This window comes from Aethalodelphis obliquidens, unplaced genomic scaffold, assembly GCF_003676395.1.
Source record: "Aethalodelphis obliquidens isolate GAN/ISIS:26980383/991018 unplaced genomic scaffold, ASM367639v1 scaffold32, whole genome shotgun sequence".
Lineage (NCBI taxonomy): Eukaryota > Metazoa > Chordata > Mammalia > Artiodactyla > Delphinidae > Aethalodelphis > Aethalodelphis obliquidens.
Window position 1 is genome coordinate 338,468 of NW_020837976.1, and position 13,804 is coordinate 352,271.

Below are 13,804 nucleotides of genomic sequence, written 5' to 3' on the forward strand. Positions count from 1 at the left end.
AAGGGATTTTGCAGTTGTAATTAAGTTCCCTCGTCAGTTGATGTTGAGTTAATCAAAAGGGGAATCTTCCTAGGTGGGCCTGACCTAATCAGATGGGCACTTCCTTTGGGAAGAGATTCAGAGGATGAGAGAGATTCTTCTACTGATCTCACAGGAGCAAACTTCCATGCTGGGGAGAGGACCACGTGGCAGGGAAGGCAGGTTGCCTCTAGGATATGAGAAGGTTGCCCAGTTGGCCAACAGCAAGTAGCAAATTAATCAAACCCAGAGAGGGGGTCGTGAGAACCTTCGATGTACAGCCTTTAGGTCAGAAGCACAGGTGAAAACCTGGACTTGCCACTGGCATCTAAAAGGGGGTGGGGGAGGGAATTCCCCAGTGGTCCAGTGGTTAGGAATTTTCACTTTCACTGCCAAGGGCCTGGGTTGAATCCTTCAAGGAGGAAACAAGATCCCCCAAGCCATGTGGTGTGGCCAAAAACAAAGGGGAAGGGGAGCAGTCTTGTAGGACTGAGCCCTTAACCTGTGGGGTCTGACTCTATCCCCAGGTAGATAGTGTCAGAATGAAGTTAAATTGTAGGATACCCAGCTAGTGTCACATGGAGTTGCTTGGTGGGAAGAAACCCACACATCGGGTGTCAGAACTGTTGTGAGTTTGCTAGTAAAGTGCGAGTAAAAGAGACACAGGAGGAAGAACTGAGTTTCCTAACTCAGCTCCCGACCCACAGAAAGTGTAAGATAATAAATTTGTGTTGTTTAAGCTGCTAAATTTGTGGTAATTTGTTATGCAGCAATAGAAAACTAATACACTCTAATCCTTATAATAATCCATGTACTATTAATATTCCCACTTTACATACAAGAAAAATGAGGCACAGAAAGATTAATAACTTGCCCAAGGTTACACAAGTGGTAGTGGGATTTAAATTTCAGCAGTCTGGAATGAGAGCCTACCCACATCCACCCATATCACTCATCACCCTGATCAAAATCTCTGGGTCTTTATCTACCGAGACCCCCTCCAGTGGATGCCTCGAGGCTCAAATGCTACAAAACAAACTCCCAAAAAAAACAAACTCCCAAAAAGTTATAAATAAAATCAAAAGACACACCATAGAGTGGTAGGAGAAGGAAATACCTGTAATTCATATAACTTACCAATGATTAGTATCTAGAACATATTAAGAAATTCTACAAATCAAAAGCAAAAAAAAAAACAAAAAAAGAGAGAGAGAAATAACCCAATAGAAAAATGAACAGAGGGAATTCCCTGGTGGTCCAGTGGTTAGGACTCAGCGCTTTCACTGCTGTGACCCAGGTTCAATCCCTGGTCAGGGAACTAAGATCCCACAAGCTGCGGGGCATGACCACAAAAAAAGAAAAAAAAAAAGAAAGAAAGAAAAAGAAAAAAAAAACAAACAGGAGATATGAACAGGCAATTGGCAGAAAGGGAAAGTCAAATAGACAATGAACATATGACATGGTGCTGGGCCTTGCTACTACTCACGCAAATTTCAACAATGATAAAGACCTAAGTATTGGTAAGAATGTGAAACAAGGATGCTACCTGAGGGAGTAAAATTCCTACAACCACTTTGGAGAGTGATTTAGGAACATCTCGTAAAACTGAATATAAGAATGTCTTCTGGGCTTCCCTGGTGGCGCAGTGGTTGAGAGTCCGCCTGCCGATGCAGGGGACATGGATTCGTGCCCCGGTCCTGGAAGATCCCGCATGCCGCGGAGCAGCTGGGCCCGTGAGCCATGGCCGCTGAGCCTGCGCGTCTAGAGCCTGTGCTCCGCAACGGGAGAGGCCACAACAGTGAGAGGCCCGCGTATCGCAAAAAAAAAAAAAAAAAAAAAGTCTTCTGAACCAGAAATTCCACTTTAACGTATATAGAGAAACTCTAGCCTATGTGCCTAAGAAGAAATATGAAAGAACATTCACTTCAGTCTGATTTGTATTAAGAAAGAAAATTAAGTGTCCACCAACAGAATGGTCAGTAATTAAGCAGTAAAAACAGTTTTTCCATCTCTAAATATGCTCTATCTCTCCATTTATTTAGGTCTTCTTCAGTTTTTTCAATAAAGTTTGCATTTGGTCCTGTAATCTAAGTTTAACTGATACCAGTCTTTTATGCCATGATATCTTTCTTTTAAATTGAAGTATAGCTGATTTACAATGTTGTGTTAATTTCTGCTGTACAGCAAAGTGACTCAGTTATACATATATATACATTCTTTTTTATATTCTTTTACATTATGGTTTATCCCAGGACATTGAATACAGTTCCCTGTGCTATACAGTTGGACCTCGTCCACCCATTCTATATGTAATAGTTTGCATCTACTAACCCCAAACTCCAGTCCATCCCTCCCCTCCCCTTGGCAATCACAAGTCTGTTCTCTATATGCCAAGATATCTTTTTCCTTTTTCTTTTTTTTTTTTTGGGAGTAAAATTGCTTTACGATGTTGTGTTACTTTCTACTGTACAATGAAGTGAATCAGCTACATGTATAACTATATCCCCTCTCTCTTGGATCTTCCACCCCACCCACTCATCCCACCCATCTAGGTCATCACAGAGCACTGAGCTGAGCTCCCTGTGCTATAACAGCAGGTTCCCACTAGCTATTTTACACATGGTAGTGTATTTTTGTCAAACCTAATCTCCCAATTCATCCCACCCTCCCCTCCCCACCCTGTGTCCACATGTCCGTTCTCTATGTCTACGTCTCTATTCTTGCCCTACAAATACGTTCAACTGTACCATTTTTCTAGATTCCACATATATGCATTAATGTATGATATTTGTTTTTCTCTTTCTGGCTTACTTCACTCTGTATGACAGACTCTAGGTCCATCCACATCTCTACAAATGACCCAGTTTCATTCCTTTTTATGGCTGAGTAATATTCCATTGTACATGGTATCTTAATTCTTAAATTTTAAATGTTGGTTTATCTCGTGATGAACTGAGTTATATGTCCAAGTAATTTCTTTCTAATACAGGTGTTTTACCAGGATTTTTGCATGTATAATAACATCTTCCTTTAATCTTCCCAAACAAACAGCAATCTGGCCAAGCATAAAATTCTCTAACTGCACACTTTTCTCTACAAGGAGTTTCAGCAATGATCTGTTTTCTTCTGGTACTCGTAGAGGTCTAAGCCTATGTTTTGCTCCCTTTAAACAACCTGTTTTTATCTGCCTGTGCATACTGCTTCTCGATCCATGTTGAAAGGGTAAAATTGCTCTGAAGCACTGGCCGTGAAGAGGTGCTGTGGCTCTGTTAGGAGATCACACAGGTCCTGGAACCAAAGAGCGGAAGTAGTTCCTGTCCCTGCAATGTTAGGCTCTCCTGGACCACAGGAACACTTCTCCTAGGAAACCAAGCAACAGTTCCACTGAACCTAAAGCTTTGACTGCATTTGGGGCTTTTCTGCTAGTGGATCAGAAAGCAGAGTGGAGTTACTCTGCTGGTGGGGGTAATTGACCTTAGAGAGCATGAGGAAATAAGATTGCTGCTACATAATCAAGGCGGGGAAGAATATGTCTGGAATTCAGGGATTCACCAGGCTCCCACTTGTTTCCATATACAACAACCATGCCTGGCAAGAACACAGGAGCTAAGGGCTCAGACCTCTCCAGGTAAAGGTCTGGATTTCCCACTAGGCAAACAGCCTAGACCAGCAGAAAGATGAGCCACAGGTGAGGGGAATCTAGAATGGGTGGCAGGTGAGAAAGGTGGTGAATGTTTATTGCAGTTTGGAGACTAACTACAGCAGAGGGAGCTACAGTATGAGTTCCAACCGTCCCGTATAAGTTTATCTTTTAGAAATTTTGACTGGCCTGCCTAGAGCAAGCTTGAACCCATGACTGACAGGAGATGGTGCACAGATATACCCCAGGCTCCTTGCCCTTCATTCTATACCATCTCCCAGTTCCCCAGGCTGGAGTAACCACATTTATCAACTTAATTTTCTTCTCTTTCACGGCCCCACCCACTACCAGTATTTCCTGGAATTATTTTCCACATCCACCACTTATCTGTCCTGGTTCTTCTTCTGGAGAAATTCACACAAAGATACTTGAGCAGATTTACTATGAAGCTCATGAAGCATCAGCATCAGAACTCCCTATGTTCATGGATGATGTTGGGGTTTTTCTGGAGTAATGAATACTCCAACTTCGTATAACTTCACAAAACCTGGATCCACTCCTGATTATTTGATATTCCACATATACTATTCATTTGTTTGTTTATTATTATTTGTCTTCCTTCACTACAGTTTAAGCACCAATTAGGCAGGAATTTTAGCTCATTTGTTCACTGTTGAATCCCTAGTACCTTTATCAGTGCCGAGCACATAGTAGATGCTAATAATTTTTGTGGAATAGATAAGCGATAAGCCCCAAATGAACCAAACCCTTTCCTGTTTCTATCTCACTGCATCTGCTCTTTCCTCTAATTAGAATCCCTTCTGCTCCCCCAGCAGCTACTCACTCAAGACCCATCTCATATGTTCAAGAATTGTGTGGGTGGAAATGCAGACATGAATTTAGGGAAGGCTTTGTATCTACCCCAAATGCCTAGTTCCCTCTCCAGGTATGATTTCCCTTATGTGTCTATTTTAACTTTTCATTTAAAATTTTTCAAACAGACAGAAAATAGAAACAGCACAATAACCATATATCCACCATTTAAATACAGCTGTTAATCTTTTGCCATATCACTTCACCGGTATATATTTTTATTTAAATGTATATATTTAAATATAGAATTAATGTAAAACAACTTACTACATCTCATGATCTGTGGATCCGCCGAGTGTTTCCTCCTGTGGTCTCACCTGAGCTCACTACTGAAGAACTCACTCACCTAGAAGGTTGGCCAGGCTCCCAAAAGTTCAAGGTGGACTCGTTCCCAGGTGCAGTGGTTGGTGCTGGCTGTTGGCCGAGCCCCTCAGTTCTCCTCCAGGACAGTCTCAGGGTTAGTATCAGTAGGAGAAAGGGGAAAGCTGCAAGGCTCACAGAACATCACATCTGCAATAGTCCTTTTTTTTTTTTTTTTTTTTTTGCTGTACGCGGGCCTCTCACTGCTGTGGCCTCTCCCGTTGCGGAGCACAGGCTCCGTTCGCGCAGGCTCAGTGGCCATGGCTCACGGGCCTAGCCACTCCGCGGCATGTGGGATCCTCCCGGACCGGGGCATGAACCTGTGTCCCCTGCATCGGCAGGCGGACTCTCAACCACTGCGCCACCAGGGAAGCCCTGCCATAGTCCTTTCTTAATCCGTTTATTGAGGTAGAATTTATGTACTGTAAAATCCACTCATTATAAGTGGACGTTTCAATGATTTTTAGTAAATGTACAGAGTTGCACAAACCATCACCACAATCCAGTTTTAGAACACTTTTTCCACCCCCAAAAGCTCCGTTATGACCGTATGCAGTAAGTCTTCATTTCCATCCTCGGCCCATGACAACAACTAATCTACCCAACGTCTCTCTAGATTTGCCTTTTCTGGACATTTCATATCAATAGAATCATACAATATGTGGTCTTATGCATCTAGACATTTTTCCTTAGCATAAGGTTTTTGATGTTCACCCATGTTATAACATGTATCAATAGTTTGTTTCTTTTATGGCTGAGTAATATTCCATTGTATGGATAGATCACATTTTGTTTATCCACTTATCAGTTGATGGACATTTAGATTGTTTCCAGTTTTTGGCTTTTGTTAATGCTTCTATGAACATTGACATACAAGTCCTTGTGTGGATATATATTTTCTCTCGGGTAGAAGACACCCAGGAGAGGAATTGCTGGATCACAGAGCAAATTTACATTTAACTTGTTAACTATTTCCAAAGTGGCTGCACTTTACATGCCTAAAAACAATCACCGTTGATCTAGTTTCGGTACCTTCTCCCATCTCTTTTAATTATTTATTTATTTATTTGGGTCACGCTGCGCAGCTTGCTGGATCTTAGTTCCCTGACCAGGGATTGAACCAAGGCCCTCAGCAGTGAAAGTGCGGAGTCCTAACCACTGGACCCCCAGGGAATTCCCTCTCCCATCTCTTTTAATCTAGAACTGACTCTATCTCCCCAATTATTTTCATTGTATAATCTCCCACATTCTATTTTTAACTTCGTTTCTTCAAGATGTTTTTTAATTTCTCTATCCCTTCTATTTCTAGGAACTGGAAGTAAGACCTACAGACTTGCTTACATTCAAGTTAACATATTTGGCAAGTGGTAACATGTACATCATATTGCATCTCGTCAGGAGGCACATAATGCCTGATTGTCCTACTATTACTGATTGTAAAATTGATCACTGGGTTGTGGTGGTGAAAGCCAGATCTCTCCATTTTAGGTATTTTTGCCCTTGGCAGTTAGCAAGTAAACCATAGGGTAATTCTATGCCTATTGCCAAAAAAATTAAGTGGGAGAGGGTGTTTTAGATAACTTACAAATATTAAGACACAAGCTGACAATTAAAATTTTTAATGTAATTTTTAAGGAACAATATGTATACTTAGCATCTGGAATTAATTAAGCAATATAGTCAAGTACTCATTTGGCAATGAGTTTTCTGGGAACCAAAACAATAAAGCAAAGATATTTAGTATGAAGTCTCACTTCCGAATAGAATAAGGCACATGAATTCTTCCATAAAGGTGAACTAGACTCCAGCAGGAATGTCTCAAAGGGATCCTTATATAAATACATTGAATAATATAACGGATAATTATTCATATACTGTAAAAGCCTGGACATTTGTATACCTTGACTGAAGAACCAGCCTTCTGTATCTGAAAAGGAAGTTTTCCTCCATTGGGACTTCCCCGGTGGTCCAGTGGTCAGGACTCCGTGCTTTCACTGCCAAGGGTACAGGTTCGATCCCTGGTTGGGGAATTAAGATCTCACAAGCCATGGGGAGAGGCCAAAAAAAAAAAGTCTTCCCCCCTCAAACATCCAATTTTGTGAAACAGACCCTAAACAGTGAGAAAAGAAAGGGACACCTGTCATTTCTGCAAGAGCAATTAAAGCAGCCCTAGAAATTAGTAAAATGACAGATTAACCTAACAGCATTGTTTTGTTACTCCTATAAGGATATTTTTAAAGGAACTGTGATTACACACACACACTCACACAAACACACACACACACAGATTCAAGAACATTATCCTCTGATTACCTAAGATAATACAGTCCAATAACTTGGAGACCCTGGAAGAACAGATAATCACAATTCCCACAAATCTTTTTTCATATTCTTCCTTTCTCTTTCTCTCTCTTATCAGATGTCACAAGCAAACTCTGGCAAGGGCTGAATTGCAATCAATTCGTAGTGACAAATAACTAAAATGCCAGTCTTCTGTGTTGTTGAATGGAGGAAAATACATATGCTTTAGATCCCAGACATGCAGATGGCACAGTCGAAAGTGTTGGGAAAATTTAGGAACCTGATCCACATTCTTGCCAGAGACAGAGCAGCCTACATTCCTAGGGAAGCTACCAGAAACCATGTATTTTTTTTCTCAAAATACAGCTTTGGATTGTAAAGAAAAAAATGTTGCTTGCCATTCCAGTTCTACAGAGATCAAGCCATTAGTCACTGCAGTCAGCCACCGACAGTGCATCCTGAGGGGAATTCAGGATGGAGAAAAACAGAAAGCATTCTGTGCTTTGAATATACCAGTCCCTAGATAAGATACTTATCTAAGGAAAAATTTCAATGACCCCAGATTCTTGCATCTTCCCATACTTAGAAAAACACTAAAATCATTAATTTGAGATGTCTGTTCTTTGGGATCAGCAATAATCTTTTTGTGCTTGACTATATGTTTTTCCCAGCAAAAAAATTCATCTATAACCTGGCTCCTCCCTCACCTCTTCAGAGAAGTTCTTCAGAGCTTCCTTGAGAGCCTGTGTCCCGAGCTACAGTCCTCAGTAAGGTCCCTGAATAAAACTTAATTCACAACTTTTGCATCATGTGTTCTTATTTCAGTCAACAGGATCTACTCATAAACTCAAAAATAAAGTGCTTTATTGATAAATCTGCATCATAAAACATGGAAGAAATTCCTTTGTCTTTTTATTTTTTTATTTCATTTCTTTATTATTTCTTTTATTTTTGGCTGCGTTGGGTGCTGCAAGCAGGCTTTTCTCTAGTTGCGGGAGAGCGGAGGCTACTCTTGGTTGTGGTGCGTAGGCTTTTCATTGCCACGGCTTCTCTTGTTGTGGAGCATGGGCTCTAGATTGCAGGTTCAGTAGCTGTGGCAACCGGGCTCAGTAGTTGTGGCTTGCAGTCTCTAGAGCACAGGTTCAGTAGCTGTGGCACACGGGTTTAGTTGATCCGGGGCATATGGGATCTTCCTGGACCAGGGCTCAAACCCGTGTCCCCTGCATTGGCAGGCGGATTCTTAACCACTGCACCACCAGGGAAGCTGAGCTTTGTCTTTTAATTTTAAAATGTTTAATGTCTTTGGACTACAGAAAACTATTTGAATTCCAATTCTTGTATCTAATAATTAAGTAGCCCTGGACAAGTTACTAATGTCTCAAAGTTTCTCCTTCCACATCAGGAACAAGACCTATCAGAGTTGTTTTGAGGAAAGAAAATAATGTAAATAAAAGTGCTGAGAACAGCGTAGGCACTTCATGGACATGGCAGCTACTACTGCGACTGAACATGCTCAAGGTTCAGCTGCCCCTCTGTGCAGCCCTCCTCCACCTCCCCCCAGCTCCTTTCCCAGGCTCACTGACGAGCATGCGCAGTGGGAAGGAACACAGAAGGAAAGACAGTGGCACTTTTTTAATAGCTAAGCAAGCCGTTAACATAAATTCTCTTAAAAGCAGGTCTGGAGAAAGGCTTAGGCCTGAGGGTAGAGTGCAGCTTCCGACCGCTTTCCTCATACATAGCTGCCCGTTTCACCTCCAAATCCAAGGGTAGATGAAACTACTGTGGAGCCAGGAAAGGCCAGTTGGAAACGCCTGCATTCCAGGTGCCAGAGCAACCTGCAAAACAGCACGAGATCCATCACTTTCAGCTGCCCCTGGCCCGGCTCCTGACCTTCACCTTTTAGCCTGGGGCTCGGGCAGGAACTCCTACAGTAGGAAGTGAAGCAGGAAGGGTGAGCTCAAGCACGTAGCCCCACCCGCTAGGAAAACCTGCCTCAGAGGGATCCGAGGCTCACGCTCAAACTGGTCGCGCCTCTACCCAGGAATGGGTGGGACCCGGCTGTGCCTTATTCTCCAACACCAGACAGGGTGGTGAGGAAGCGGAGGTTTCCTGTCTGAGAGAGGCGGTGGAAGTCTAGGTAGGTGGAGAAGAGATTTATCCAAGTGGTCCCTCTGACCATTAAATCATTTCTGATGGCCTCACAGCCCCCGGGTTCTCAGTATATCTGTGTCCTAGTGGGTTTATCACAATGATTTGGTAGCGGAACGTGTTAAGTCTTTGGGAACGGAAATAATTAGTACAGTTCTCTCCAAGGTTGAGTCTTGTTTTATAAACACAAAAACTGTGGTAAAGGTCTCCATTCCTCAAGGAGAGTACCAGTGGCATTTGGGGTGGGATGATATTTGGTTGTGCTGGAATCCATACTTGACAGAGCATTTAGCATCCCTCATCCCAAGACACTAAATGCCTGTTGTACCTCCCATGCATTGTGACAACCTTAAAGGGCCGCCGTATGGTTCCAAATGTCCCTTGGAGGGAACCCCACACCTGACTGAGTCGCTGGCGGATGGTCAGATGGTCTTGCTGATAACAGTTAATCAACAGTTATCATTCCTTCTTTTAACCCATTAGTTTGTGATAAACAAGTCAAATGCTTCCATGATATTTGTCTACTTGTCAGAGAGAATAAATTCCATTTATATAATAGTTTTACATATTTAGATAAGGTAAGGCACTTAGTGTAGTGCTGAGTAAATTATGAGTACTCAACAAATAGCTCCAATTTTCAGCTTTTTTATTATTAAACATTAGTTAAAAGGAAAATCAAAAGAAGCAGTATTTTATACCATTTTGAACCTTAATTTCACCTGAGAGGAATTATATTACCTTTTCCGGTTCCTACATTAGCACTCTGTTCTCCCCAAGACTCAATTTCCTTACCTGTAAGTGAGGATGATAGTATTGACACTGTGGAGTTGTTATGAGGCTTAAATGAGACCATGTTTATGAAGTATTGGTGAGTGATAGTGACTAAACAGATTTTTTTTTTTGGTTATTTTTACAGATTAAGGAGAAAAAATGGGGCAGGGGGAGGCAGAGGAGGGACACCTCAAGTAGCTTCCAAAATCTCTATGTAATCTAATTCCAAACGTTAACGGGCACACTAATCACCTGGGAATCTTGTTAAAATGCAGATTCTTTTTTTTTTTCGCATTCCAATTTTTTTTTTTTTTTCGGTACGCGGGCCTCTCACTGTTGTGGCCTCTCCCGATGCGGAGCACAGGCTCCGGACGCACAGGCTTAGCGGCCATGGCTCACGGGCCCAGCCGCTCCACGGCATGTGGGATCTTCGCGGACCGGGGCACGAACCCGTGTCCCCTGCATCGGCAGGCGGACTCTCAACCACTGCACCACCAGGGAAGCCCCCAATTTTTTTAATTACTAGATTCAAGACATAAAATTTCCTTAATAGAGTCAGAAAAATAACAGGAAAAAGAACTTCAATATTCTTTTAGCTCTTCTAGTTCCTTTGCCTTTCCATGTGAATTTTAGAATAAACTTATCTACCAAAGAAAAAGTCTTGCTGGAATTTTGATAGGAACTGTATTAATTTGGAAGAATTGACATCCTTGTTGAGTCTTTCAGCCCATGAGAATGGTACATCTCTTACTTATTTAGATCTTTGATTTCTTTCATCAGGATTTTCATCATATTAGTCCCATTTCTGTTTTATTAGATTTATATACATTTTTTGAGCAATTGTAAATTGTGTTGTTTTAATTTCAGCTTCTACATGATCATTGTTAGTATATTTGGGTTTTTATGTTAATCTTATATTCTGTGACCTTGCTGAATTCACTTATTAGTCTTAGGAATTATTTTTTGGATTTACGTAAGCTTTTCTGTGTAAAGAATCATGTCATGTAAATAAGGATAGTTTACTTCTTCCTTTTTTTTAATTTTTAAATATTTTTTTTTTTATATAGCAGGTTTTTATTAGTCATCCATTTTATACATATCAGTGTATACATGTCAATCCCAATCGTCCAATTCATCCCACCACCACCCCCACCACTTTCCCCCCTTGGTGTCTATACATTTGTTCTCTACATCTGTCTCTTTATTTCTGCCCTGAAAACCGGTTCATCTGTACCATTTTTCTAGGTTCCACATATATGCGTTAACATACGATATTGTTTTTCTCTTTCTGACTCACCTCACTCTGTATGACAGTCTCTAGGTCCATCCACATCTCTACAAATGACCCAATTTCATTCCTTTTTATGGCTGAGTAATATTCCATTGTATATATGTACCACATCTTCTTTATCCATTTGTCTGTTGGTGGGCATTTAGGTTGCTTCCATGATCTGGCTATTGTAAATAGTGCTGCAGTGAACACTGGGGTGCATGTGTCTTTTTGAATTATGGTTTTCTCTGGGTATATGCCCAGTAGCAGGATTGCTGGGTCATATGATAATTCTATTTTTAGTTTTTTAAGGAACCTCCATACTGTTCTCCATAGTGGCTGTATCAATTTACATTCCCACCAACAGTGCAAGAGGGTTCCCTTTTCTCCACACCCTCTCCAGCATTTGTTGTTTGTAGGTTTCCTGATGATGCCCATTCTAACTGGTATGAGGTGATACTCATTGTAGTTTTGATTTGCACTTCTCTAATAATTAGTGATGTTGAGCAGCTTTTCATGTGCTTCTTAGCCATTTGTATGTCCTCTTTGGAGAAATGTCTATTTAAGTCTTCTGCCCATTTTTTGATTGGGTTGTTTGTTTTTTTAATATTGAGCTGCATGAGCTGTTTATATATTTTGGAGATTAATCCTTTGTCCGTTGATTCGTTTGCAAATATTTTCTCCCATTCTGAGGGTTGTCTTTTCGTCTTGTTTGTAGTTTCCTTTGCTTTGCAAAAGCTTTTGAGTTTCATTAGGTCCCATTTGTTTATTTTTGTTTTTATTTCCATTACTCTAGGAGGTAGATCAAAAAGATCTTGCTGTGATTTATGTCAAAAAGTGTTCTTCCTATGTTTTCCTCTAAGAGTTTTATAGTGTCCAGTCTTACATTTAGGTCTGTAATCCATTTTGAGTTTATTTTTGTGTATGGTATTAGGGAGTGTTCTAATTTCATTCTTTTACATGTAGCTGTCCAGTTTTCCCAGCACCACTTATTGAAGAGACTATCTTTTCTCCATTGTATATCCTTGCCTCCTTTGTCATAGTTGACCATAGGTGCATGGGTTTATCTCTGGGCTTCCTATCCTGTTCCATTGATCTATGTTTCTGTTTTTGTGCCAGTACCATATTGTCTTGATTACTGTAGCTTTGTAGTATAGTCTGAAGTCAGGGAGTCTGATTCCTCCAGATCTGTTTTTTTCCCTCAAGACTGCTTTGGCTATTCAGGGTCTTTTGTGTCTCCATACAAATTTTAAGATTTTTTGTTCTAGTTCTGTAAAAAATGCCATTGGTAATTTGATGGGGATTGCATTGAATCTGTAGATCACTTTGGAGGGCATAGTCATTTTCACAATATTGATTCTTCCAGTCCAAAACATGGTATATCTCTCCACCTGTTTGTTTTGTCTTTAATTTCTTTCATCAGTGTCAGTTTTCTGCATACAGGTCTTTTATCTTCCTAGGTAGGTTTATTCCTAGGTATTTTATTCTTTTTGTTGCAGTGGTAAATGGGAGTGTTTCCTTAATTTCTCTTTCATATTTTTCATCATTAGTGTATAGGAATGCAAGAGATTTTTGTGCATTAATTTTGTATCCTGCAACTTTACCAAATTCATAAAATGCAGATTCTGATTCAACAGGTGAGGGAGGGGGTGGGCCCCTGAGATTCTGCATCTAACAAGCTCCCAGGAGGAGATTTGTGAGCCAGGACCAATCTGGGTTTGCATGTGATTCAATCAATAATTGTGTGATAAATTATCTCTGAGATTCAGTTTCATATCTGTGAAATGGTCACAATAATACACCCCTTACATAAGCATGATAATTGCACAATATAACATATCTGCAAAGCAACTGTCATTATTTCACAAGTTTAGGATTTATTTTAATGCCCTGGCCGCTCTGAGCCCAGAAAAAATAAACATAATTATATCGCTCTTGCACTTGGCAGGCAGAGTTTAGAGTCAGACAGACCTTGGTTCAGGTCCCACTTTCCTGCTTTTCACCCATCTTGCCTGACGCAATTTACTCTGTTCCTCCAAACTTTAGTTTCTTTATCTGTAAAATAAAACTGGTAGCTACCCTATATTCACAGTATACGGATTAAATGAGCTATAGCTCATGTAAAAGACTTAGCACATATATTTAGCAGAGCATGCATTCTATGCTTAATAACTGATAGTTATTATTACACCAGGTAATCTAGGCTGTTTCCAGGCTGTCTAAAATGTTGTTACTATATAAAATGGAATTCTCTGCCGGAAACACTTTGGGTAGAAAATTTACTCATGGGATTAGAAAGATGCCTACTTCTTCTTAGCATTTTTTTCATCATCTTACTATTTGTATTGAGAATTGTCAGACACACTTTCGAAAAGCAGCAATACTGAGGGGCCAAATATACTTAAAAAGGAAAATGATCACTT

The 13,804-nt window shown here is 40.7% G+C and overlaps 1 non-coding gene across 1 annotated transcript; it reads left to right on the forward strand.

Moving 5' to 3' along the window:
- Positions 1 to 1,264: 1,264 nt before the first annotated feature.
- On the forward strand, positions 1,265 to 1,336 carry TRNAE-UUC (transfer RNA glutamic acid (anticodon UUC)). Its single transcript has one exon. It is a non-coding gene; the product is annotated as a tRNA-Glu (tRNA).
- The last annotated feature ends 12,468 nt before the right edge of the window (positions 1,337 to 13,804 follow it).